Genomic DNA, 25,449 nt, shown 5'->3' with positions numbered 1-25,449 from the left:
TGACGTCATCAAGCGTTTAAATCCAAACGTAAAGAACCACCAGAGTTTCTATCCTCATCAGGCATAAGAGGTGCGAAAATTATACATCTTGACAGCATTTCAGCGCAATGGTGTCCTTCGTTTGGTAACAAGTGCATTTTGAATTTTAGAGTTATGGCAGTGCGGAACATCGCGTTTGTCGAAAAATATATACTTATCTCATGATTTTTAGCCCTTCGTGAAATAAAAGTAGCAGTTAAGTGTTAATATGTTGGTTTGTGCAGAATAGTCAATCAATGGCCTAGATAACCAAGAAGATCCAGATTGTCACACTATTTTCCGGCTGCCATATTGGCGAATCTTTGCTGAGGTCATTTTTTACATTTTTCCTCATTGACATACTACTATGCACGGAGAAGGTATCACGCTAGACACGAATTGACTACAACAATTTAAAGAGCTTGTGAAACTTAGTAATTGGTGAAACTTTTGGCTCTTTGGCTGTAATATTCCAGGAGAAATTGGCCTTAAAAAACCGCCAAATTTCTGGGTGGCAAACGCCCTAATGAGCATTTACATTCTTTGTTAAATTTTGAGCAGGAGCCATAATCGGGGACGGAGACCGTAAGTCTTGGGATCCGCGCGCACCTATGATATGGGACAATTTTTCTATTTTTAGAGCAAATTGCGCCATCCTGACGTCATATCTCCGCGCGGATCCACGCACATGTCGAGGGCTCTTGCGTGGATGTTGTCACGTTGCGTGATCAAATGGTGGGAGTTGAAAGACCTTTGGGGATTATCTTGCGTATTTTTCACAGCGTAGGTAGGGAATAAGGCAGGGAATACGAACCAGGGCGCTTATATGTAGTTTTACGCTCTGAGCTAACGGAAAAGGTGGGCTTTTCAGGGTCGAAAACAAGACTTCAATCTCCCGCTGAGAATGGATAATAAGATCTGCTCGCGCTAGTTGAAAGCTTACGCGTATGTTTTTTCGTTCGTTCTGACTTAAGAATATAGCAAGAAACTCTCTACTCTGGTATCGAGTTAATTTGTGAGTTTCTCAGACAATGGTGAATCATAACCAAAACGTGTTTTGATGGTTTCTTATTGTTTGGTGTGTTTGCAAAAGTTTTTGAAAGGAAAGTCTGACGCGTACAATTAGCTCATTTGCATAGTGCAGCTCGTGCACTTTCAAGTCCGAGTCGGTGTTTTCAATTGCCAACAAATCTTGACAAAGATTTCTTTCGTTATCTTTTGTGTCGAGATGCTGCAACAAATTTCACGAACGCAAAAAAGGCTACTAACATCATGTGTGTTTCTTCAACATAAGCATAGTGAAGTTTTACACTGCGAAAATGAAAATAGACAAGGAGTTTTGATAACTCGATCAACAAAATCGAAATCGTTATTCGAAGTTGATCAAAGAAAACGTCATCGTACATCTCGTACTTTGCTGATTATTTCTGCCTTATTCGCATATTTTCAGCTTAGCTTTTAATATGTTCTCAAACACTTATCAATCTTAAACATATTTCAAAACTACAGAGTTATTGTTCGAGTTCGATGTACGCTTTCACACGAAAGTGCGGCGGAAGTACAATTTGTCATGTTTACTGACTGTACAAAACACGCATCGGCGGGCGCTCTCGTTCATCGACAACAGAGAATTTACTGGATTTTACACGAATAAAACTCAGCAGTATCTACGGAGGTAAAGTTATTGGGCCTTGATGAAACATCAAGCGTTGCTTACAATTCAGGCGAAACTCAAACTAGCAAATTTTGTTTTACCTTTCGGTCGCGATAGACTGGCAAATTCCTCGCAAGCGAGTGGCAAGAGGAGCTAGGAAACTATGAAGTCCTGAAGCTCTGCTATATCTAAATATATCCAGCTAGTTTTTTGCTGTGTAATGGAAAAGCTGTCAATCTTCAACATATGTGAAATTTAAAGTGGGGTAATGTATAGCTCATGTAACAGAAGCATCCGTCGGAACACAACTTGGTCAGCGATATATATCTAAGCTTAAAGCGGAACATACCTAAATTCGACACTGTCTTACTTCACTCAAACTGGAGCAGCTTACGACGAAAATACTTAAGCAAAATTCCAACAGACGTAAACGCGTTGAGTTGTGGGCCAGAACATGAAAAATGTCGGGAATTTCGGACGCCATTTCCCCCGCGCGACATCTGCAAAAATCCTCGCAGCATGTACGCGCGTGTGCCGCAGGCGATGGCGCAATTTGTTCTAAAAATAGAATTATTGTCCCATATCATGGGGACAACCCCAATACTAGATATGGCGCGCGCTTACGGTCTCCGTCCCCGATTATGGCTCCTGATTTTGAGTTTTTAAACCCGCGTCGCTCAAAAATTATGCAATACATCGCGCTCAAATTCCTTGACACAGTTGATCGTGCTATGCCCTTTCAACATTCAGAATTTCCATCAGAAACTGTATCACTTATGGGGCAAATATTGTAAACAAAGATTCGCCAATTGGTGTACCACGGAGGTACACCAATATGGCGGCACCATACTGAGCTCTTTAAATTTGTGCAAAACATTTAGGCAAATAACTGAAGTTTGGGACGGCGCATAGACCTAAAACCTGGAGAGGAGTCTTCTTTATTTATCTTCAATAAGATCGAATTTCCTTGTTTTTTTTCTATTGCACGACAGTGAAAACGATCTATTGTAGTCCGGCTATCTGACCAGCTGTGCCTTTCCAAGATTTTTTTCAAGATTTAAAATCCTTCTTTACTTGACAAAAACAAACAAACAAACAAACAAACAAACAAAAAACAGAAGAAGTCCTTTTTAGAGCAATCTTACTTTTAATTTGGCTCATTGTGATACCGTCAAGAGTTATACGGCTGTACAAACAGCACTCTTACATGAAGTTTGCAATGTATGAGAAGTGACGAACTGGCAGATTAAAAACTTTCAATTGAGATAGTTCACTTTATATTCTTGAGAATACTACTCAAATGCAAAGGATATATACATGCAAAACGACAGTTCGTTGTGTCATTCATCTCGGCTTAATGGGAATACTAGTGAGCATTCACGACATGATTTTATTGATAAGCTGCGGCCATGTATTAATTACTTACTACCCCTTCCTCTTCATTTAAATTTTTCTCGTAAAGAAACCACCATTGTTCTCAATTTAGCAAAATACTTTTTTTCTCTTATCTCAATTTCCACAACTTTTGGTTATGGTCTTCATCAATGCCTTAAAAAAAAACAAGAATTACGAGATATAATATTCGATAGCTTCAGGTTGACCTTCAGCATAACGAACTGAGTGGTAACTTTTAACATATCCCATGCTCAAAATGTATATTCTCATTACTGGTTTTCTCATATTGTTTTAAATGTTAACTCTGAGAATTTAGTTTTTCTAAGTGGTAACTCCTAAGTACATCCCATGCTCAAAATGTGTATTCTCGTTACTGATTTTCTCATATTGTTAATATTAATTCTAAGAATTTGGTTCTTCATCAAGACAATATCTTCTAGTTAAACAGTTTCTGAGATTTTCATAATTCTTACGCCGAAACTGTTAAAAGTTAACGAGAGTAGAAATAATGTACTTATCTGAGATTTGATGTTTCCAATAGTCAACTTGTGCCAGAGTCCAACAGTACATTGCGATCTAAGATGGCTACCCTTTCTGTCAACAGTGATATATCAGCCGCCTGGAGCGAGAGAGACAGAGAAAAAAGAATATTAAATCAACACTACCTTGTCAACTAATAAATTTACAGCAGTGTTAGATTCAATTGATAACTATGTAACTTTTCAGAAAACAGTAGTGTTTTGATGTGTTTTCGAATTTTAGCATTTTCTTCAAAAAGGAAATAGAATTCCCATGGAATCCAAGATGGGTTGTATTGTTCGCGCTTCTAAGAATCAAGGATAATGCTTTCTAACTTGGTTATAATATAAGCTAGCTATCAAAATTGGATTAAATGATCATTAAAAAATCTTTTTTATGACTATTTACGTCGTGGTATTCTCCTCTTCACCTAAACGTTTTCAGACGCTTAATTCCAAGAACGTAAAATGAAAAGTGCAAGATGTTCCTTCACATAATAACTCCATCCCCCACGCGAAAATGATCTGAGCCAACAAAAGTTCGACCCAAAGTCCTTCCAAACAAACGGTAGTCTCATTATAATAATTATTATCGAACATAACACAGTGTACGTGTATTGTACTGATATAAATTATGGTATTTTCTGGACAACAAGACAACCGTACGCTTATATGCAGCAATGGTACGAAACTTGAAAACCTATCAATTTTACAATCAGAATCAAGATTTTTAACACTCTTGGAGTGTAAAGATAGGAAAACCATAATCTACTTATCTGAGCTGAGATGTTTTTCCAACAGTCATCGATCGTACGCTAGAAGTGAAGCTCTGCACACTGCCATCCAAAATTCAGTTAACGTTGATGAAATTCAATTAATTAAGGTTGATGAATAAATCCAGAAACTCGTGAACTGTCCTTTAACACATCTTTGGTCATCCTGGAGATAGCAGAGCAAACGGCAGCAACTTTAGTTATTTAATCACCTAGGTTTGCTTATGATTATTTCATGGACAGATAACTTGCTCACTCCAAAAACTTGTTCGCATGTTGTGGTCAGAAAGTTGAACCATAATAAATGGCCGTCACAAATTAAGACAATCGATTTGGAACAACTCTTCATCTTTCATGTATTTCTATTCAACTTGGTAGCGTAAGAATGAGTTGATAATGAAGGACAGCCGCCATTTACGATAAAAGACTTGCTGTAAGGTTGATAACGAGATTTACTTACTTTTTTAATTAATCATCTTCGTTCTCTGTGGGACACAAGGCAGCCACAATCCATCTACATCTCTATTTTGTACGATATGTTGTTCCTCATTGAGCTCATGACAGGCGCCAGGTGGTTTTTGGCCAACCAGGTTCGCTGTTGCCAGTTGGTGTCCGCCTCTAGGCAACCTTGGGAAGTGTGTGGTCAATCCATCGGATTCATCTGCGTTTGATTTCCATGACAACATTCTGGCAATAAGTTTTTCTGTCAACGGATCAGAGATAAAGAGCAATATTCACTGCTTGCAGACATTGACGTCAATTGTTTTGAATTCAATTTTTGTACAACCAAACACCTCTTTGTTTCAAAAGCCAATTGCTCTCATGTTGGCGAACAAATAACAATATAGCTAGCCTAACGAGCTTGCAAATCTTTTCCTGCGCTGAGAATTTTGCTATTTTTTGCTCATTTTCCTCATTGAACTACGCCTATAGGCTCGTCAGTTAGCTTCAGCTCAGATAATTTTTTTTTTTTTTAGAATTAATAAACGAATTTGCCAGTGTAGTCAATAAGTTAGAAGTTCTTAGATTCTTGCTATGGATTTCAAAAACTTCTTTTTTTCAACAGAAAAACACGATCGCAGGACGATAAACTGAAGCATTCTACGAATGGATTATGTAAAAAAAAAAGCAAAAAGAAAAGCAAAACAGACAAAAAAAAAAAACAGTAAAACTTTAGTGCCACCAAATCGTAAGATCTTAGACTCGGTACTCGATTTCCTGTATTTGTAAGATAAATGAAAAATGTTTTAACTTAATAGTACGAAATAAATAATACGTGTCACTTTTGTCTGTGGGTTAATTTTAAGCAAAAATACGTCCAAACACGAGACTCGTCCATTAAAATTACGAAACATTCAGCACCAAGGCATACAAAATTACCAGCGACATGCACTCATTTTGAAATCGATCACATTCTTTATTAAATTGCAAACCGGTTCTAATGTTACGTCTGAATGCCCCTAAACTGGACTTAGCTGCAAAACTTCAAAGGATTATATTAAATAAAATCTAGCGACAACTGTGATTCACTTATCTGAACTTCAACGAAGTTGTCGTCAACATGAAACTTGCCAGGAGTCCATAGCTGGTCGTGCTACACTTGATTTGAATTGGAGAATGACGCCTGTCACTCCAATTCAATTCCTTTGGATACAACTTTGCTGCCTGTGGTCAATTCTTGTGAACAAACAGGAAAGTCATGGTTAAGTTTTTCGCGTGTTAACTCAAGCAAAACTGACTTGATTGAGTATTAGTATCAGTTAACGGACGTCTATCGGCCTTGCACGTAACAAAACTCCCTCAAAATGAGGAATAACACTTTTAAACGACTACCAACAAAGTGGTGCACTGCAGTGGGAACGAACTGAAGATTAGTTACAGGTTCTGATATAACTACATAACTGTTCTCTTCGTATCAGAGCAAAGGCAAAGGCGGTTGGAATTTTCTGTTTGTATAACAGTTAAAAAGAGTGTACATGGTAGCGCTCCGAGGTGACGAAACAAATTGCGAATGACAAAGTCAAACGGCAAACCAAGCAGATTATCAAGCTGTAAACAAACATTTTATTAAAAATAATCCATTCAGTTACTCACAAGAGAAATGTTTGCTATTCGGTTTTTCAACTTCGCCTAAATACAGTCTTCGGTGTCAAGGAAAAACACATGCACCTCGAAGCTTTCACAGCATTGAGGAAAGTTTTATTATACCATTAAATGATCAAATTGAAAGACGAGGGAAACAGCTAGGACGCGTAACTAGCTAGAGAAAATGTGGACTTACCTGAAGGAAGCACATCGACTAAGATGTCTTCGCCCTTGCCTTCAATTCAACGGCGATAAATAAAGAAAACATGGACTTGCCTGAGGGGAGCACAGCGACTAAGATGTCTTCGCCCTTGCCTTCAATGCAACGGCAACCGACGCTAAAATGGGTGTGTCATTCTACACTTCTTTATATATACCCACATTAAAATTCATTACAGCCACGAGAATTATGCTTTGAACAAAAGAAATGCATCCCACGTTAAGATTATGTGCTTTGAATTGTGAAAAACACGCACCTGAAAGGAATTTTGATCCGACTATGCTATGTTTGTTGTTAATAGGCCAATTTTGATATATTAAAATTCTAACTTGGCTCCGCGAGGCTTAAAGTGCACCTAACCCCCAAATTTTTTTTTCGCTAAAACGAATCCACTTACTGTTTAAACTAATTCCGCGAAAACATTTTTGAATTTGGTTGAATCCTCAATTTTCTATGGCCCGCCAAAGTCGTGCTCGAGATGTTTCACGACCGCGTTTTAGGGAGTCTGGGTCGAGCAAGGTTGTGACGTCTACCCAGGTACCGAATAGAACAGCCCTCAGTCATTTCTCTTTGCTTTCTTTGGACGTCGTAGTGTAGAATACTCGCTTTTGCATATTTTAGCTCTAAAACGCCCAAATTTTCGCTAGAAGATCAAGATGTCTTCCTCCTCAGAGTCAGAGATGAGTTTTTATTCAGATGACTCTGATATAAACTTCATACCTGAGGTGGAAATCTTCTGGCTTGAAGTGCACTGAACAGATGGCCGAGTTCTTCGAAGGCTCCCACTTCGCTCTCTCTTGCTTTACAAAGTCCACCCACTTTTTTCGTCTTTTTTTCGCTTGTGGCCGATCGTCACCAAAATATGGAATACAGTGAAGCGCTATTCCATTTTCTAAGTCTGGGGTGTTGCTGCAACCGCCTGCAACACACCTCGTAGGCATTTTAGCTGCAAATTCTTCACGAGCAACACAGCCACTACAGTGAAATGACTAGCGGCGAAACACGTTTCGTTCCTGGGTAGACGTCACAACTGCCGCTGGACCCATTCCCCCCAGAACTCGGTCGTGAAACAAAATGGCGCCGATTTAGGGCGATTTTCGCGTTTTCGGCGGGCCATAGCAAATTGAGGATTCAACCAAATTCAAAAATTTTTTCGCCGAATTAGTTTTAACAGTAAGTTAATTCATTTTAGCGAAAAAATATTTTGGGGTTAGGTGCACTTTAAGGTGGCTGAACACAGTTTTTGATACCTTTGTTTCATTCACCTTTTTCTCTAAAACCCTTGATACCTCGGTCGCCAAAAAATGGCAGCAAGCAAGTTTACAACACAAACTTTGGTTCTTTGATGGTTAAGCTGACGAATGTGCCGTTGCCATGGCAACATGAATAAATATAAACAGGCCTTTAAAATCGGTTTTGTTTATTTGTAGAAAATAAAGTCATTAGATTTTCTTTATAATTTGCATGCAATAAGCTTGTAACGATTCTCACAAGTTAATACCACTTACGTCCTCTTATTACCATCCCTGATCAGAGTCAAATTTCACATCAAACATGTGTCTTTCTAAGTTTGAGTCTATTAGTAAAGCCACCATATAGCATATTAACAAACATTCAATGATTGAAGCACTGGCCTGGGTAGTTATATCTCTTTAGCTTGTGTAAGTCATGTTTGAGGTATTAATAAAAACTTGTACTTAAGTGAGTGCATTGGCACCTTGAACATGTATCCACCGCTAGATAAACACACAAAAAATATTAAATCCTGTACCTTGATGACGAGCACACTTAAATACTGTTTGTCAGATTCACTAAGACGACAAACAGGCTTTGTTCCAATTATGCTGTTTACAATGGACAGCATGGTCTTCATGTTACCAATATCAATGTTCATTTTCCATCGACATGACTGTAGGTGACTGGTAATGACTTGCAGTGAATGTTGACTGATCTGAGTGATGAGGGCTCTTGGGACAGGCAGATCAAGGGATGACTGTATCAGACTATAACAGAGAAACAATAAGGATCAATAAATCTATGCACACCTCTACAATTACCAGTAACAGTATTCTACAAAAAAAGATAAACTAGAAGATTTGGTCCCTGACTATAATTATTGCAAGATTATATGAGGTCTCATACAACTCTCTACTTTCAAAGCATTTCTTTCCACCTTTTTTTAAGGTGTTAAACCCAAGGTGTGAGCAAGTTGTTGTGGCAATCATTCCAACTACATTACATTTTTTTTACATGTTCTGTACCAAATATGGGGCTTTCATCTTACTAGTTTCATCTTTGAAAGAGAAATATAATTTAACATTTTTGCATGTGTTACATAACAGACAAAACTTTCAATGTAGGTTAAAGACAATTCTATATTTATAGTACCAACTGCGCTTAGCCATAAACCTACCTCGCAGGAAGCCCACTCTTAAAGTAAGTAACATAAATATAAATTAATTGATAAACAAGTAAACAAAGAAAATACAACCTAGCTAAAATGTAAGTACATAAAATTAAAATGATTTTTTTACAATAAAAAATATAACAATATTACATTGTTGAAAATGGAAGTAAATTCATAAATTCAAGAATTTAATCATTGATATTATAAAAAATTATGTCATCGATAAATTTAAATTTAAAATCTTACGCGACAAATCTTTCTTTTAAAATTCCTTTGTACCAGTCATGGTGCGTGTTGTTGAAACGTTTGAAAAGTAAAACTGTGTGCTTAATTTGTTACGCTTCATGGATGGATGCAATGTGTTGTATGTGTTGATAGATGAAATGCAATTACATGTAGGTTAATAGGCACCTTAGTAAGAGAAGTGCTGTTCTCAAACCACCATCACTGTAGCCTTCAAGATGGCCCTTCACAGCAGATAGTATCAACCTTGGTATGGGGTGTGACAAGCCAGACAAGCTGTGAAGAATCTTGCCTGATGTTGATGTTACAGTCACATGACCACCAGAGGATGACTAGAAGAACTTCAACCTGAGTATCAGACGAGTATAAAGATGGGAAACTTCACATGCTTTTAAAATAAAGACAAATCTATTGTAGTGAAAAGTATTGAATGAAATTATTGTTGTATCTGTACAGCTATTACTTTGTACAGTGTGACACTGGATTCCATTGCCACCTAGCTGGCAGAATGGATATTTATCTACCTTCAGTTATAAATTAACTGAGGCATAACGGAAAACAAACCCTTCCCTTCCAACAGTTGTCATGGGTTTTATTCCCAAGATGATCCAACAATTACATATGGTTAGGCTTCAAGCTCAGTACTCCTCTCACAAAGTCAAGCATCCCGACCCTCACGCCCGGACCCCACATGTACAAATGTCATGTATTTAAAATAATTGAAGGGGTGGGATGATGTGTAGTAGATGTCAAATTCTCACATATGGCCAGGGTCCCCTCTCCTGGGTTTGACATCAATGTACATTATCAAATCAGTCAAATACAGGTCATGAATCAGCAAACTTTATTTAGTGCTAGGTCTTTGGAGAAGATACCCTGATTCCAGAGGTTTTCTTGCTCTCTTCATATCCTAATGGTCGAATTTGTGCCCTGAAGTACATGTCTTTTTACACTCTTTTTGACCACCACAAAGATGGCTTTTTGTGATAGAAGAAGAAGAAAGAAAACCCCAGGGACCAGGGTATCTAGCAGACTAAACCCTTCATTACCTGGGATATTAACAAAATGGGATCATGTTTAAATTAGGTGGTGCAGGTTGATACTGTTGACCAATATATTGACTGATACTCGGTCGATACATCAGCCAGGTATCGGCCTTGTATCAGCCTTGTATTGGCTGAGTGTCGGTCAACATATCGGTCAATATATCGGTCTATAGTGTCAGCCGACACTACAGTAAACATGATTGACAGCATGTTATTGGCTAAGCTACAATGCAAGTAACAAATTAAATACAATGACCACTAAAACGTGGGGAGGACCAATCAGAATTGAGTGTTTTATTTTATTACAATAAATTTACGCTTACATTGATATAGTTAGGGATTTTATATGTAAGAACTTAAAATTACCTTCCATTTGGTCCAAGCGCTGTCTGAACTAAATCCTTCAATGCGCGTAGCGAGCCCTTTAACTTAATATCATCCAACGGCTGCACTGCAATCTGCATATAATTCAAAACACTCATATTAGGAAAATACATACCATATATAAGCTTCAGCTACTAAGTAGTTTATTTTTTTAAAAAAAAAAAAAGCTGCTTATAAGTGAAAATGTATCTTCCTGGCAGCCTACCTGAGATGTCCATTCGTCTTTCGTAGACAGCCTTGAAGAAACACTTTTACCCTCCATTCAGGTCATATGCAGTATAGCCATGTGTATTCTCCACAACTGTGTAAACTTTTGACAAGAAAATAGGAAATTTTGCCTACTCCTGCCTGCAACATGACGTTAATTACAGGAATGGCTCCGAGCCTTTTGATAATAAACCGCTGACCTAAACTATGTATGCTGACATAGTTGCTGACAATCATATACTTTCGCCACCGGTTTGGATAATCAATTAACGCAAGATGTAGCTTAGATGTTGTTGTTTTTATGACCGGTTATCAGAGCAGCTCGTTTGTGTCTTTTCAGTTGATAAACTAATCACAGAGCACTTACCTCACATTCGTATTTTATTTTATTTTACTTTATTTTTTTTTTTCACATGATCAGTTTCAACGAACCCAGATCAGTGCTGAACTAAAGCGGTGACTATTGACGACTATTCGCCACTATCCATGACTGTTCACCACTGCACTATTCGCTAATCGAGTTTTTTAGACACCCTGCTAAAGGTCAGGAAATGGTCAGGAAAAAGACATTTTCCCTATAAAAAAGGATTTGTTAAAAACTTGTCAGTCATAATGAATGGGCGGAAAGGAGGGCTGCCCCTGAGGGCAGGCTAGAAACCGTTACTATGTCTGTTGTTTATTTGGTTAGAGAAATGTTATTTTTATCAAGGGAAAGTCAGAGAAAAGCATTGTTCTGGACCTCTAGTTTTGTCTCTAACTCAAATCCTTGCATTGTGGGTAACAAATCATGTTTGGAATTCAAGACAGAATTGATGTTAAATACATTTATCGGAATTATTTTTGATATGTTTATATTTTTTGCTTTCACAAAATTTTAGAGTCCCAGTGTTGTCACCGAATAGTCCGAGCACTGCCTTCCGTGCCTGTCATGGTAAACACCTGACACCTTTAGTTTTCAGGGCTTGGCTCTGTAAAATGCCACCACAATTGAGAATAAGACACGTTGTGCATTTAAAACGCGGCGATGAATTTCAAGCTCCCGAAGACACATGTTCAGTCTTTCCTTGGGGTTTTAAGTGATATCACAAAGGACTTCAAGAGTCAACTTCTTGAAAACTATTCAGCGAATTTCATTTGAAATACCTGTGCTTTTGTAGAAGAAAATAACTGGCGACTGAGTGCGTGCTTTGTTCGATATTTTTTTATTGATATCATTGTATGCTCTATTGTTTGACGCACAGAAATCTCAATGAAATATTCTGATGCAGCAAACACTTTTCTAGTGGGTGGAATGAATTTTAATCAAGTATGTAAGGAAGTCTCAAAGGACATCCCGTTCATTTTAGTGTCAGAGAGCGTCGTGTGTTGTGAAGGTGGACCAGTATCTTCGTCGATGTGCTCCCCTTCGCAGATAAGTATACGCTTTCGTTTTTGCATTTCTTGACCTTGTTCGCTTTTCGCCTCGTTTCGCTACGCTTGCCCTTTTCCGCAGTTTAGTGGTTTAGTATAACCAGTTCGTTGAGCAATTTTTTACCTCCACACAGTGAAGAAATTGTTGAATACTGGGAGGGTGTGAAACTTTCGGAATAAAGAATTACCAAGTTCGTTTAGACAAGCACATCGGAATAGCGGGTTTGAAAGTTTCTTACTGAATACCACATTTCAGAAATACTAGCTCTCTTGTTCGTCGTATTTGTAACTGTTTAATGTTGTCCACGAAGGGTCTGAACTGCAGGTCACATTCCACAAGTCAGAGTACAGAGTCACTGTGCTGCAGATAAATAAACAGCACCAAGATTCAGTCTCCTAGCCCTAATTAACCCTAGCACTCTGCGTAAATGTTGTTTTAGATCGAGGGGAAACTTTTGGCATAGTTATTCATCAGTAGAGTAAGGATTTCTACTCTTGACCTGTGGAATGTGACCTGTGTTTTAGACCCGGCTTGTTGTCCATTGTTCCGATGCTCTGAGTTGCTAAGGGTATGAAGATCTGACTGAACAGTTTTAAAGTTACGTCAATAATATTCCCTGAGAATTTAAATTCTCTTCTCATGCAGGAACAGTTTGTTTCCATACAACCGCTGAACTTACTGCTCGTGAATGTTTTAATTGGAGTTTAATTTAGTCGGTTTTACTTTGAGAGCGACTTTGTTGAGATGTTATACAGCCATCCTTGTCCTTCGCCACACGATTGATTTCTGATACATTTTCGGGTAAGTAATATCAAAATATTTAGTTAGAATTTTAGAAATAAAGGCAGATTTGAGTTATAATTGTATTGTGGCTTTTCTTCATTCATCCTCGTGTTTTCATAATTGTTCACATTTTCGTGAAATCAGAAATTACTTGACGAATGGAACCAATTTTGAGCAAACTTGCGTTGAATTCTGGCGAGAAAATAATCCTAAGAGAACGTTAAGAAATTTGTTAATGCAGGCGATATTGTCCGATGTTATATGGCCGGTTTCTAACTACCAAACTGATTGACCGACTGATAAGACCTCAAACTCAAAGGTGATATATTTTTGACAGTTTCCTCTCTCCTTCTGGCATTAGACGAACAGAGGGGAACCCAAAGGAAATGTAACCATTATGAGCTAGACTACGAATAGTCCCTCTTTCGCTTAGTCCGTCGTGCGGGACGCGAAAGAAAACCGCGAGAAAAAAATGGCCGCGCGAAATCCTGGAGGCGAGGAGAGCGCGAAAGGAGGGACTACCGCCTAAGCCCAAGAGTTTGAATTATATGCGTTGCTCTCACAACGCAAAAATATGATTGGCTTATGTTAGGCGCGTTGACAACGTGTTGTCAACATTCGAGATACCTGTGACGTCTTGCAGGAATGTTTTGGAACCGGAGCAAATCGAAGCGGTACCAGAGCAAATCGAAGCGTTGGAATCGCGCTTCGCAAGCCGTGATGTTCTTGCGAATCTGCCAACAGGCTTTGGAAAGATTTAAATTCATCCAGTGTTTTGTTTGGCAAAGCTTTCTGCCTCCAACCCGACTGCGAGCGTGTTAGTGATTTCGCCGCTCAACAGCATTGTCTAAGTCAGCGAATATCAATTCACTGAACTTGGCCTTTCTGCCGCCCATTTGAAAGATTGATCCGGACTCTCACTTGAAACCGGACACTCACCTGCAATTTTCCGCTGCTATCGGCAAACATTTCACCGCAGTTGGATGATCTCCTATGTATAATGTATAATGTATAATGTAAATTCTCGGTTGAAACTCTGTTGAAATTTTCGCAATAACTTTTAGACGCAGCGAAAATCCTTACAAGAGGCCTCATTCGCCGTCTTCTGTTTAAAACTTCTTTGGCAGTTTCGCTGAACGAACACTGAACGAAGATATACTTCTCACGGCATATGTTTTTGCCTGGCTACTTGAAGAGTAGAGTAGAGCAATTTTATTCAGATCTCCCTGGGCTATTGATAACAGGCGATAATAAGAGGACGTCAAGATGAGAAATCCTACACCGAAAAATCACTCGGCCGTGAAAGGGCAATCCCTTGGGTTTAGGCGGTAGTCCCTCCTTTCGCGCACTCCTAGCCCCTAGGATATCGTGCGGCCACTTTTCTCTCGCGAATTTCTTTCGCGTCACGCACGACGGACTAAGTGAAAGAGGGACTACTCGTAGTCTATTATGAGCAGCCGTGTTCAGCTTTGAAGCTACGTTCTCTCTTTATCAGTCTCTTCATTTTGCGATCAACTCCAATTTCAGGTAAATTCTAGGTTTTACTTTATCTTTATTTTACAAGTATGATCTGACCTTGTTGCAAAGTCTGATTTAAAAATTCTGACTAAGATAGCTATCACGACAAATTGATTGCTATGGTTCAGTTTGACCCTTGCTGCAATTTTATGATTTTTTTGTTCTAGTGTATTGTAATTTAAATTAAAATGCACCAGAAGCCTTTTTGGATTGCAGGTTGTAGTTCTTGGGCTCTAGCGCAACCTGGTAGTTGACTACAGGAAATGACTGATTCCAGATAAGTACATCGTAGTTTTGTCATTTGTTCGTCGTTTTCCTGGTAAACGATTTAATTCAGAGCAAGATTGATCGAAATACAATATACCACCAGAATCCCAGACCTAACACGTTTGTACTCAGTAAATTTTCTGAGCGAAAAGAAAGCCAGTCACCACTATAAAATGCATTTCTCTAGTCTCTTGATTTCAGGCTAGCGAATACAATGTAATATGCCTGAAAATAGCAACATCGTACAACTACAAGACTGTTCTATTGAATAAAGGAGATTTACTTCATTTATTGACATTTGCTCTCTTTTTTCCAAGGTTGAACACAGAGTGCACGTGCATTGAAAGAAAATGCAGCCATTTTGGATTGTAGTGTTTTACCCTTCGCTTCGATGCAAGTAGACGACATCTGCAAGATTTTATAGTCAGATAAGTTCGTTCTCATTTTCTTAACTCTTCTGTCTTATACCATTTACAGTATCAGTCCAAGGAAGAAAATAATTGATTTTCTTTTATTATGTAGGGTACATCCTGAGGGAAATAACCAAATAAACTGTCTTCATGTAGCAAAAAAATAATAAGTTTATACTGCTTTGTGCGTTTAAACGCTGTCTGAATAGTATTTATGCTTTAAATGTCTCTGTGAACCGCTAGCTCTGCATTTTTTTGACCAAATTCCTAAGCCTAACGCAGTTTTTAAAAGTCAGTGTATCAAAGCTTCCTCTTTTCTTTTTCATGCAGGTTTTAAAAAAGATATGCTGAGAGAAAACAAGTCCATTTTGTACGACAGTGCGTGGCTCTAATGTTCTTTGGTACAATGTAAGTATTGCAAACATCTTGGTTCAGATAGACCAGATATTATCTTCGCAGTTTTCTATTCATTAACTGAGAAATGTTGTCTAAATGTACCACCAAAGCTCAGCAGTAACGTTCATAAAATATTTTTTGCCGGTGTTAGAAATTTATTTGCACCTTGCCTCACTTGGTTTCTGGAAAATTTATGAAACGAAGGACTGAAAATTCGCCAATGCAAGAAAAACAACTTCGTTAGCTCTTGGACTCGGTGGTTTCAATCAGTAGTTCATTGTTTGCTAATGGCTGGAAACGCTTTTTCTCTACAATAAGTCCAGCACCTCAAATTTTCCTCTTTTTTCGGTTTCAGTCTAAAGTTAATAAAATCTCCTTCCATGTCAATACATTTTAAAGTATCTTGCAGAGAAAATCTTTAACTATTTTAATGTCCTCGGCAGAACCAGGAAGTTTGTTTGAGATTTGCCAGCCAACAAAAATTTAGTGTTTTCTTAAATAATTTTACCGTACAGTATTGATACCTGCTTTAAGAAGTCACTGCAGAATTGCCTGTTATTAAATTTAGAAACACGTCTCGAATTTGTTGATGAAAAAAATAGTTCGTTTTATGTTTAATCTCCCTTTTTGCCAGGTGAACTCGGATATTGAAGAGAAAGTGAGGCCATTTTGGATTGCAGTGTGTAATTCTTGAACGCTGGTGCACTATATATGACATATTGGAAAAATCTTAATTCAGATAAGTTCACCCTTTCCTTATTTTACTTGAATTTGTCGTCGACCACTTTAATAACTGTGTCATTCCAAGTATCCTGTAGAGAAATCTAATCGGGAGTAGTGAAAGATGAAATTTTGATCGTGTGGTGAGTTTGGGACAAAGAATTGAACATCTCCGTCCGTGACGGGGTTCGAATCCATAAACTCTTACATACCGGTTGGGCAACGAGGAATTGTTCTGATGTCCGAACGAATTCTTAAAAGTACACGATTGCGAGAGATTTGTTCATCAATTTCAATAAAGTAAAGCTTTAGAAAAGCACTGTAAATGTGTATTTAGGGGCAAATATTCGAAATTAACACAACTGGAGATCCGATAATCGTTGAAAAGTAATTTAATTTGTTGTTTTCTGCTCTTTTTATCACCAGGTTGAATGCAAACATCGTTTCAATAGAAAGTGTAGCCATGCTGGATCAAAGTGTGTAAGCTCTCGAAGCCTGGTTCAAGTCGACAGCCAGAAAAACACCTTTTTTCAGGTAAGTCGTTTTCTTCTCTGTTTACCATTGAACGGTTTCAGTCCAAAGAGTGATCAGAGTCTGACCATATAAATGCCTTCCTGACCCTTGTTATAAGCATTTCAGTTGGAGAGAAAATATTGGAATCAGGATATATTGTAACTAGTAAGAAGAATTTTACTTGAAGATTGGAGACTTGTCCAGTAACATAATGGAATCAAAGTTACAGAATAAAACATGCTGGTGTTAATTATTATAACCTTCGTAAGAACATTGTGAAAACAGTAAGTGTTAAGTGATACAATCAATATTAACCAGCTATTTTGTTGATGTTTCCTTTCTTTCTAGGTTTAATGCCCTTTCAAAGAAATGTGTAGTCATTTTGGATAGCAGTGTACTGGCTCTTGGACCCTGGCCTGGAAATATCTTACTTCAGATAAGTCGTTTTCTTGTTTCTCTAGTCGTTTACCATTAACGGATTCAGTCCAAGAGTGATCAAAATATAACATCGTACCTCGTTGCGTTGTCAAGTATGTTACAAAGGCAATGTTACCAAATTCATAAACTAACAACAAAAGAAATGTATGACAATCAATCGGGAAAATTAATATTTTGAGTACGAGACTGAAGTGGAAGGTTGAACATCGCAATTTATTATTTTAAAGGACAACTTGAAACGGCCGAATATTCTCCGCAATGCAAAATTGAAGTGCTTTTTCCTAACATTTTGAATTCAAATTTAACAGAATAAAAACGTGGTGGTGGTACTAGAAATTGTTACAAATTTATTTTGATATAAACATTGTGAAAAACAAAGATTCTAACGTAGCATTTCAGCTTACTCTCGGCTTGACTTTGCGAACGAAGATTTAAGGAAGTGATCCACTTACGCTGCAGACAGAGAAGCATGTACGACAATTTACGAGAACAATTCCAGTTTAATAGTACAATGATAATTTGCAGTGCGAACAATGCTTTCCTTATACGAGGCCGCAAATGAACTTTAAAGGCGATTCATTTAGAGAAGGAATTACTCAAAATCAAATGTGTTTTAAAATAGTATTGTCAGGCATTCAAGAACGAACAGCAACTTAATTTATAACGACTGATAGAGCTCATGACTTTATCGGCATGACAATTCTAATTGCGCTTTGCCAAACACGATCATTTTTCGGTCATCAATGTTCGAAGCTTGACCAATCTATATAAACATGCACTACTTTTTTGTCTGTGTAACTGATATAAGTACAGTGTTAAACATGGAGGTGAATGAAAAAATATCATCGCCTAGGGCAAATTAGTGTCTTGCTACACCATTTAACATGGAAAATTAACGTTTAGAACAGAGAACAGGTGGCTGAAAATATTTACGAGCGTTGTTTGGTTTCGATACGTACTTGCATGTGTCCGGGCACAAGTGGGCTCAAGCCTTTAGAGAAATGTCATGTTTTCGATGTAGCGATGTTTCACTGACATAGATTTCAAAGTGTAGTTTGAGTATTTTCTTTTTCTCAAGAAAACAACAGTTTGTTGCATGTGAATAAAGTTTTTGTGTCAGTATTCAAGCAAACAGCAAACAAATAACATTCCAGCTAGAATAAATATGTGACGCTAGTCTCTCAGGGTAGCTGTAATGATAAACTGAAGTAATGGTCGAAACATTTTGAAACAAACAGCAAAAAAAAAATAAATAAATAAATAAAAATAAATAAATAAATAAATAAATAAAAATGGACCCAGAGAAAAATAGATAAATAAAACAAGTACACAGGTCAAAAGGTATCAAAACTACTGTTTACACTTATGAAATGTAATAGTGAAATAGAAAATAGATAAAATAGAATCGAAAACTTTAGAAAGCTTTGAATTTACATAGTATGTTAATTGCTGCACGCGCAGTCTCCCGCTTCCTTGGAATGTCGTTTTCCGTAAAAAATAAACAATCTTCAATCTAAGCAAGAGCCATAACCGGGGACGGAGACCATAAGTCTCGGGATCTGCGCGCACCTAATGATATGGGGCACTTTTGCTATTTTTAGAACAAATTGCGCCACCCTGACTCGGACATACATCCGCGCGGATCCACGCACAAGTCATGGGTTCTCGCGTGGATGTTGTCTAAAGAATAAAGTTTATGTAAGAAATCTCTCTACTCTGGTATCGAGGTAATTTGTGAATTTCTCAAACAGTGCTTAATCATAACCAAAACCTGTTTTTGATAGTTTCTTATTATTTCTGCTCGTTTGGCAAGTTTTGGAAGGAACGTCTGACGCGTACAAGTAGCTCCAGGGCGTGCACTTTAAAGTCCGAGTCTGTGTTTTCAATTGTAGCTAATTGGCAACAAATCTTGACAAAGATTTCTTTCGTTATCTTTTGTGCTGAGATTCTGCAACAATTTTCACTAACGCCAAAAGGCTACTATCATGTGTGTTTCTTCAACGTAGTGAAATTTTACACAGCTAGGGGCCAAACCACCCCCCAAATGTTTCATCAGTTCTTGGATATTTCACATTATTTCGCATTACTTAAAAAATATAAACTCTTTCTACACCAAACTTGGCAGAATAGCAGGAGACCTATTGCCAATTATATTTATGTGAAAAATGTCAGTAAATGTTAAAGTTGTGACGTCACAGTGATGACGTCATGTTTCTTGCCACTTTTGAAGTTTTTAATATGCATATTTTGTACAATGTGTTGGAAAGAGGACATCAAGGGGAGTTGAAACCTGAAAAAAATTTGTCCATATCACAAAAGTTACATGAAATATGGCATTTTTAAATATGAAAAATAACTCTGCAAAATATGGAGTCCTCCCCTTGAGAAAAATCACCAAATTGGAGCCGTAATTTTGTTCCAGCAAATGCAGCTATGTTGCACATGTGATGTGCCAGATGACTAAAGCAAAAATAAAGAAGAAAATCGGAATAAAAAATTATCCCTCTAGTGTTATTGCGTTAAAATAAGTTTTGTTACGTCATAACCTGTGACGTCACCCGTTTTTTTACTGTTAATACTATCCTAACAAAGCCGAAAATCAAATTTCTAAAACCATACGATTTTTGACAACATCAAGCTTTCTATTTTTCTAGATTATTAGCCTTCCTAGAAAAAGACTGAAAAAAATAAACCAGAGAGACTGACTTAAGAAGGACAGTATGGTTAAGCAAATTCCGGGGGGGAAAGCAAAAAAAATTTAATTTACCATATCTCAAAAAATAATCATCATAGCAAAAAACGGTTTCCGGCATTTTACTCTTCAAGGCAAGGCCTTTCCAATGATATAATCTTTACATCAGATTTTACAAAAAAATATAGCACGTTTTGGTGACGTCATCAATTATGACGTCATAATCTGACATTTTGTCACAACTTCCAAATTAAAATAAACTGGAGAACAAAGAAAGTTCATCTGCCAAACTTGGTTCAGAAATATATAAACCAAGCAAATATAGTCTTCATGAAACATTAGGGGGGTGGTTTGGCCCCTACGTGAGCTGCGAAAATAAAATAGACAAGGAGTTTTGATAACTCAGCCAACAAAATCGAAATCGTTATTCGAGTTGATTAAGGAAAACGTCATCGTAACTTTGGTGATTATTCCTGCCGTATTCACATATTTTCAGCTAAGCAGTTTAATATGTTCTCAAACATTTATCAACCTTGAACATATTTAAAAACTAGAGATATTATTGCGGAAGTCCAATTTGTCATGTTTACTGACTGCAAAAAACACGGATCGGCGGGCGCTCTTATTCATCGACAACAGACAATTTATTGAATGTTTACACAAACAAAGCCTAGCCGTGTCTACTGACGTAAACTTATTGGGCCTTGATGAAATATCAAGTGTTACTTACAATTCAGGCGAAATGCAAACTTGCAATTGCTTACTACTTTTCGGTGGCGATAGACTCTGGCGAAATCCCCCAAGCGCGTGGCAAGAGGAGGGAAACTTTGAAGTCCTAAAACGCTGCAATATCCAAATTTTTCCAACCAGTTTTTTTGCTGTGTTACGGAAAAGCTGTTAATCTTCAGCATATGTGAAATTTATAGTGGAGTAATGTGGAACTCTTGTAAAAGAAGCAGCGGAACACAACTTGGTCTGAGTGATATAAAACGGGACATACCTAAATTCGACACTGCCTTACTTCAGTCGAATTGGAGCAGCTTACCACGAAAATATTTGAGCAAAATTCCAACAGACATAAACGTATTGAGTTGTGGGCCAAAAGCATAAAACATGTCTGGAATTTCGGATGCCATTGCCCCCGCGCTACAACCGCAAAAATCCTCGCAGCGTGTACGCGCGCTTTCCGCACACGATGGCGCAATTTGTTCTAAAAATAGAAAAATTGTCCCATATCATAGGGACAGCCCCAATACTAGAAATGGCGCGTGCTTACGGCCTCCGTCCCCGATTATGGCTCCTGATCTAAGCTCATTTTAGCAACTCAGTGTAAAAGTTTTACATCGATTCGACATAAGGAAGATTAGTACAAAGTTATTGCATTGGAAAACGTTATTATCAGAAGTTAGAAACTAGTCTCACTTAGTGCAGGAACCGTGATTTTACAAGAAGTATTTACAAGCAGTATTCCTGAGGAAAGGTTTCAAGACATAATTATCATTAAGGTTTAATTTTTGCTTTGGAACTTTTGAACAAACCTTTTGAATTTTAATCATATTCGTCTATCCTTTTTATCTCTTATATGGAGTTCTTAAAAATGAAACAAATTTTAGAACCTGCAAAGGGTGAAGGTTAACTGAGAGCGTCTCTTTCCATGTTCATCAAATTATAAATGCGGTATAGTAATAAAACATATATGCAGTATGTGGTGATAAATCATCTAGAAATGTTAAGTTTCGTGCAATAACTTGTCAGGTAAAACTGATATCGTGCTTTTAAAAAGGACCTCCATCTTGGATTTCAAAATTTGCAAATATGTCAAAAAGTTTGAAAATACTAAAAAATATGGCGATTCAATTTTTTTTTCTTAATTAAGACTTTGTAAAAACCATAAAAATGTCTAAAACATGGACTTGAGCTTAGAAAAGTACACTAAAATTCATTAAACACCTTTGAGTGTGCCTGTTTGCCACAGGAGCGTCAAGAAAAGCAGTGAACTAATTGACACAACAAAACGTTCCCTGATTGTTTTAACAAGGAGTTACCAAGTTTAGTTATTTATATTGATCTGCGTCAGTTTCCAATGTTTTCACTTTATCAAGATACTGGAAAGAGCATTGACCTAAATACTGTTTCGAGACGCATTGGCAATTAAGGCAATTAATAATTAAAGTGAGATAAGAAAGTACTTAAACACGATACATTTGAACATGGTTAATAGAGGGAAATGATTATGAATCATGGCAAATTTCTTTGTTGTATGTTTTTGTTGGCTGTTTGGGGCGGGGGAGGGAGGTTGACCCTGCCCAAAATCTGGAAAAATACAAAAAGTTGTTATGTGTGCTCATACAGCTAACCAATAGAAATATTGCGATTACGTAATTCATGCACAGTCTAGGAGCATAAAACAAAAAGATGTACAGGGTCAAAGACCTTCCAACATAACTCTTAGCCTGTTTGTTTGCTTTTTTGATGTTTGCTGGGATCCTTAACCATTCCCTCTGTTAACTATGATTTGAACAAATGCAACTGTCTTAAGGATATGCTTGAAATTGTATCGATGACCTATAAGAAACTGGAACCGAGAATCAAACACGTAACCGTGAGGAAATTTAGTCGTGGACATGTTAACAGGTCGTTAATAATTTGCAGCAGGAAATCATTTCACATCATTGCTGATAAAGGTTGTATTTTTACCCCGCATTTGTCAGTCTATTTCTTAGCTGGTCGGTAATAGCAGATCGAGTTTTGATGTTGTTTCCGAAGCAATATTTGTTTTTCAACTCCTTGGCAGGCGAGTGTACTATGGTTTCTGATAGTTAAATAAGCCACGCTTTGGTAAGCAGTGAAAACACAAGGTCAATTTGCAAGGACCGACGTAACCTAATAAAAAAAGAAGTACCGGATCCTGTCCCTGTAAAGGATGTAATTGGACTTGGTGATGTCGGACTACTGACAAAAACGCTAGGCTGATAAAAAGGTTTGAGAAGGACATAATCAGTTCATATATTTCGAAAAGCTTAAAAAAACGTCCAGTACCTTGAAAAGACTGGAGAGGCTTTGTTTTTGATTTTTCGGTTTTACGTTCTTTTATCAATAATATGAATACTTTTGAAGCATGAATCAGTGGTACCCTATTAAAAGTTAAAGGGACACAGTCAGCTGGAGCACATGCGCATTAGATACCATCTGATTTCATAGTTAATTTGCATATCACAGAGACACGATCCATACTGTTTTTAACCAAATATGATACAAAACATAGGATGAGCAAAAGCCCACTCAAAAACAGGTTTTTCAGTAAACGATTGAAAATCAAGCAAAACACTGCGAAGATTGAAGCGGATTTCTAGATGTACTCGACGAGTATCTTTGATTTCAGGTTGAGGTGAACTTTTTCAAAGTGAGAAAACTCGTGTCCAGGTCAGCGCGGTCCCAAAGCCGACTGTGTCCCTTTAAGGATACCAAAAACATAAAAAACTATCTTTGACAAGAGGTGCTGTTTTCTGTAAGCGATAATCCAACCAAGTATTAACACAGCGGAGCAGGGCTTAAGTTTTGTATCACTCGACTTCAGTTTGCAGAGAAATATTGAGCCACGGCCCATCCAAGGATGCGAATAAGACAAGTGGAAATGAATATGTCAGTTTCTTTCTTAAGATTTGTTAAGTACAGTTCAGAAAACCTGAAAAAAGACATTAAATGCAAGTCATTTTTTCCCTACTGGTTCAGATGGAGGCAAAGCGTGTTGTTGATCATAAGTAAGGAAACAAGGTCGTGTCAACATGCCAGCAGAAGTAAATAGTTGCTGCAAAGTTAAAGTTTTAACTTTGAAAATGAAATTTACAATTTTAACTTTAAAATTTCTAGGTCCAAAAATGTTTTCTAACAAAAGAATTCACAAAGTCAATCAGTCTTCATAATGATTTCATGAAAACGTTTTATTGTGATCACTCTTGATCATTATGTAAGAATTAATAACCAACAGTTATTGTGCTTGACAACGGTACAGTAATCTGTTTATCATTAGTACAAATCTACCGGATTATACTAATGCAATACTGCATTTTGATTGGCTAAGGTATACCTTGTACGATCAGCCATTACTATTCAGTGGTTGAAGATAGTCTGCAAAATAGGGACATTTTTTCTCGTCTCGCCGAAGTTTCGGAAGAGGATTTAGAAATATTGAATGGATAATCAAATTCTCCAGAAGGCTCAGTGAAACAAGGCCATTTGCTGTCACAGCACTCGAAATTTTAGAAAAAAAACAGATAATCGCTCGGACAAAGCTGAAAGATGGACTCAAAAGACAGTTCATTCTGCGCTCGATAACACTATGATGACGTTTTAAAGTGTAGAGATTTAATTGGCAATCATTTAGTAAGAGTTCTATATTTTAAACGACTAGTTTATTTTGCTTAGTATTTGTTTATTTTCTTCTGAAGCCAAAAGCTAACGTTACCTTGTGAACATTTCATTATGTATGTAAGCACAGTAAGCTTTATTTGGAAAGAAAATATAGAACGAGTAGGAGGGTGTCGCAGCAGCACCCTCACTCCGACAGTTCAGCGCATAATAATACATGTTGATTCTGCGTGACACATTCTGATGAACTGTTAATATTTGATTCGATCAACAGGTAGCCTGAGGAATAGTAAAGAAAGTGAACAATGATACACCACAGCGAACAACTGGCTAAAAGACAAATGCAGAAACACTTTCAAATAAATTCTCTTTGAACTTGGAAATAAACTTTAAGAAAAGCACCTGTACTCCGTTTATCGTAAATCTGTCGATCCTCATAGTAAGTTACGATGATATAGTTGATTAACAAATGAAGCGGACGTGAATATATATAATATCAAGTCTGTATGAGGGAAGAATAAAAAGATAGCGATTTTCGCAAAAAACGAAAGTAAACTTAGCTGATGTAAGGAAGGTGCAAAGAGCAAATTAAAGACTAGAATCCAATAAGCTCTTACACCTTCCTGTGATAAAATATTATTTAGAAAATAGCTGTAGAAAAAAATATGCCGCAGAACCAGAAAGGTGAGTGCGGTTAAACCTGTGTCGTTGTCCTTTACTTTGCATTTAAATTCAGTTTAATCCAATGAACATTGCTCATTCCCAAAGAAGAGGGCAATGCCAGAAAAAAATCGTCAGATAATAAAAAAATCGGGAGATACCCCTACACGAGCCATTGTGCACAGTAGTTTATCTTCGGCCAAAAATCCCCCACCATCTTACAGGGGAAGATTGTTCGAAGAGTCTTAATTCCTGTCCCCCAAAACCCCCACTCCCCTGAATGAAACAATCGCGAAGGAGGACTAAATCTCGTCCATAATCCT

General features: G+C 37.5%; 3 long non-coding RNA genes across 3 annotated transcripts; 1 reads left to right on the top strand and 2 right to left on the bottom strand.

The window, feature by feature from the left end:
• Positions 1-5,930: 5,930 nt before the first annotated feature.
• LOC149108637 (uncharacterized) lies at positions 5,931-7,836 on the bottom strand. The gene is made up of 2 exons (XR_016208577.1): positions 6,640-7,836; positions 5,931-6,035 (listed from the first exon to the last, which is right to left on the bottom strand). It is a non-coding gene; the product is annotated as an uncharacterized LOC149108637 (long non-coding RNA).
• Positions 7,837-10,641: 2,805 nt separating this feature from the next.
• Positions 10,642-11,197, bottom strand: LOC149108636 (uncharacterized). The gene is made up of 2 exons (XR_016208793.1): positions 10,949-11,197; positions 10,642-10,817 (listed from the first exon to the last, which is right to left on the bottom strand). It is a non-coding gene; the product is annotated as an uncharacterized LOC149108636 (long non-coding RNA).
• Positions 11,198-21,150: 9,953 nt separating this feature from the next.
• On the top strand, positions 21,151-24,867 carry LOC149108635 (uncharacterized). Its single transcript, XR_016208719.1, has 2 exons — positions 21,151-23,078; positions 24,741-24,867. It is a non-coding gene; the product is annotated as an uncharacterized LOC149108635 (long non-coding RNA).
• The last annotated feature ends 582 nt before the right edge of the window (positions 24,868-25,449 follow it).

The sequence above is a fragment of the Orbicella faveolata genome, unplaced genomic scaffold (genome assembly GCF_042242905.1).
Source record: "Orbicella faveolata isolate gen_17 unplaced genomic scaffold, um_ofav_v1 contig_25, whole genome shotgun sequence".
NCBI classification, from domain to species: Eukaryota; Metazoa; Cnidaria; class Anthozoa; order Scleractinia; family Merulinidae; genus Orbicella; species Orbicella faveolata.
The sequence above is the reverse complement of the archived record's forward strand: the minus strand, read 5'-3'. Positions and strand labels throughout refer to the sequence as shown.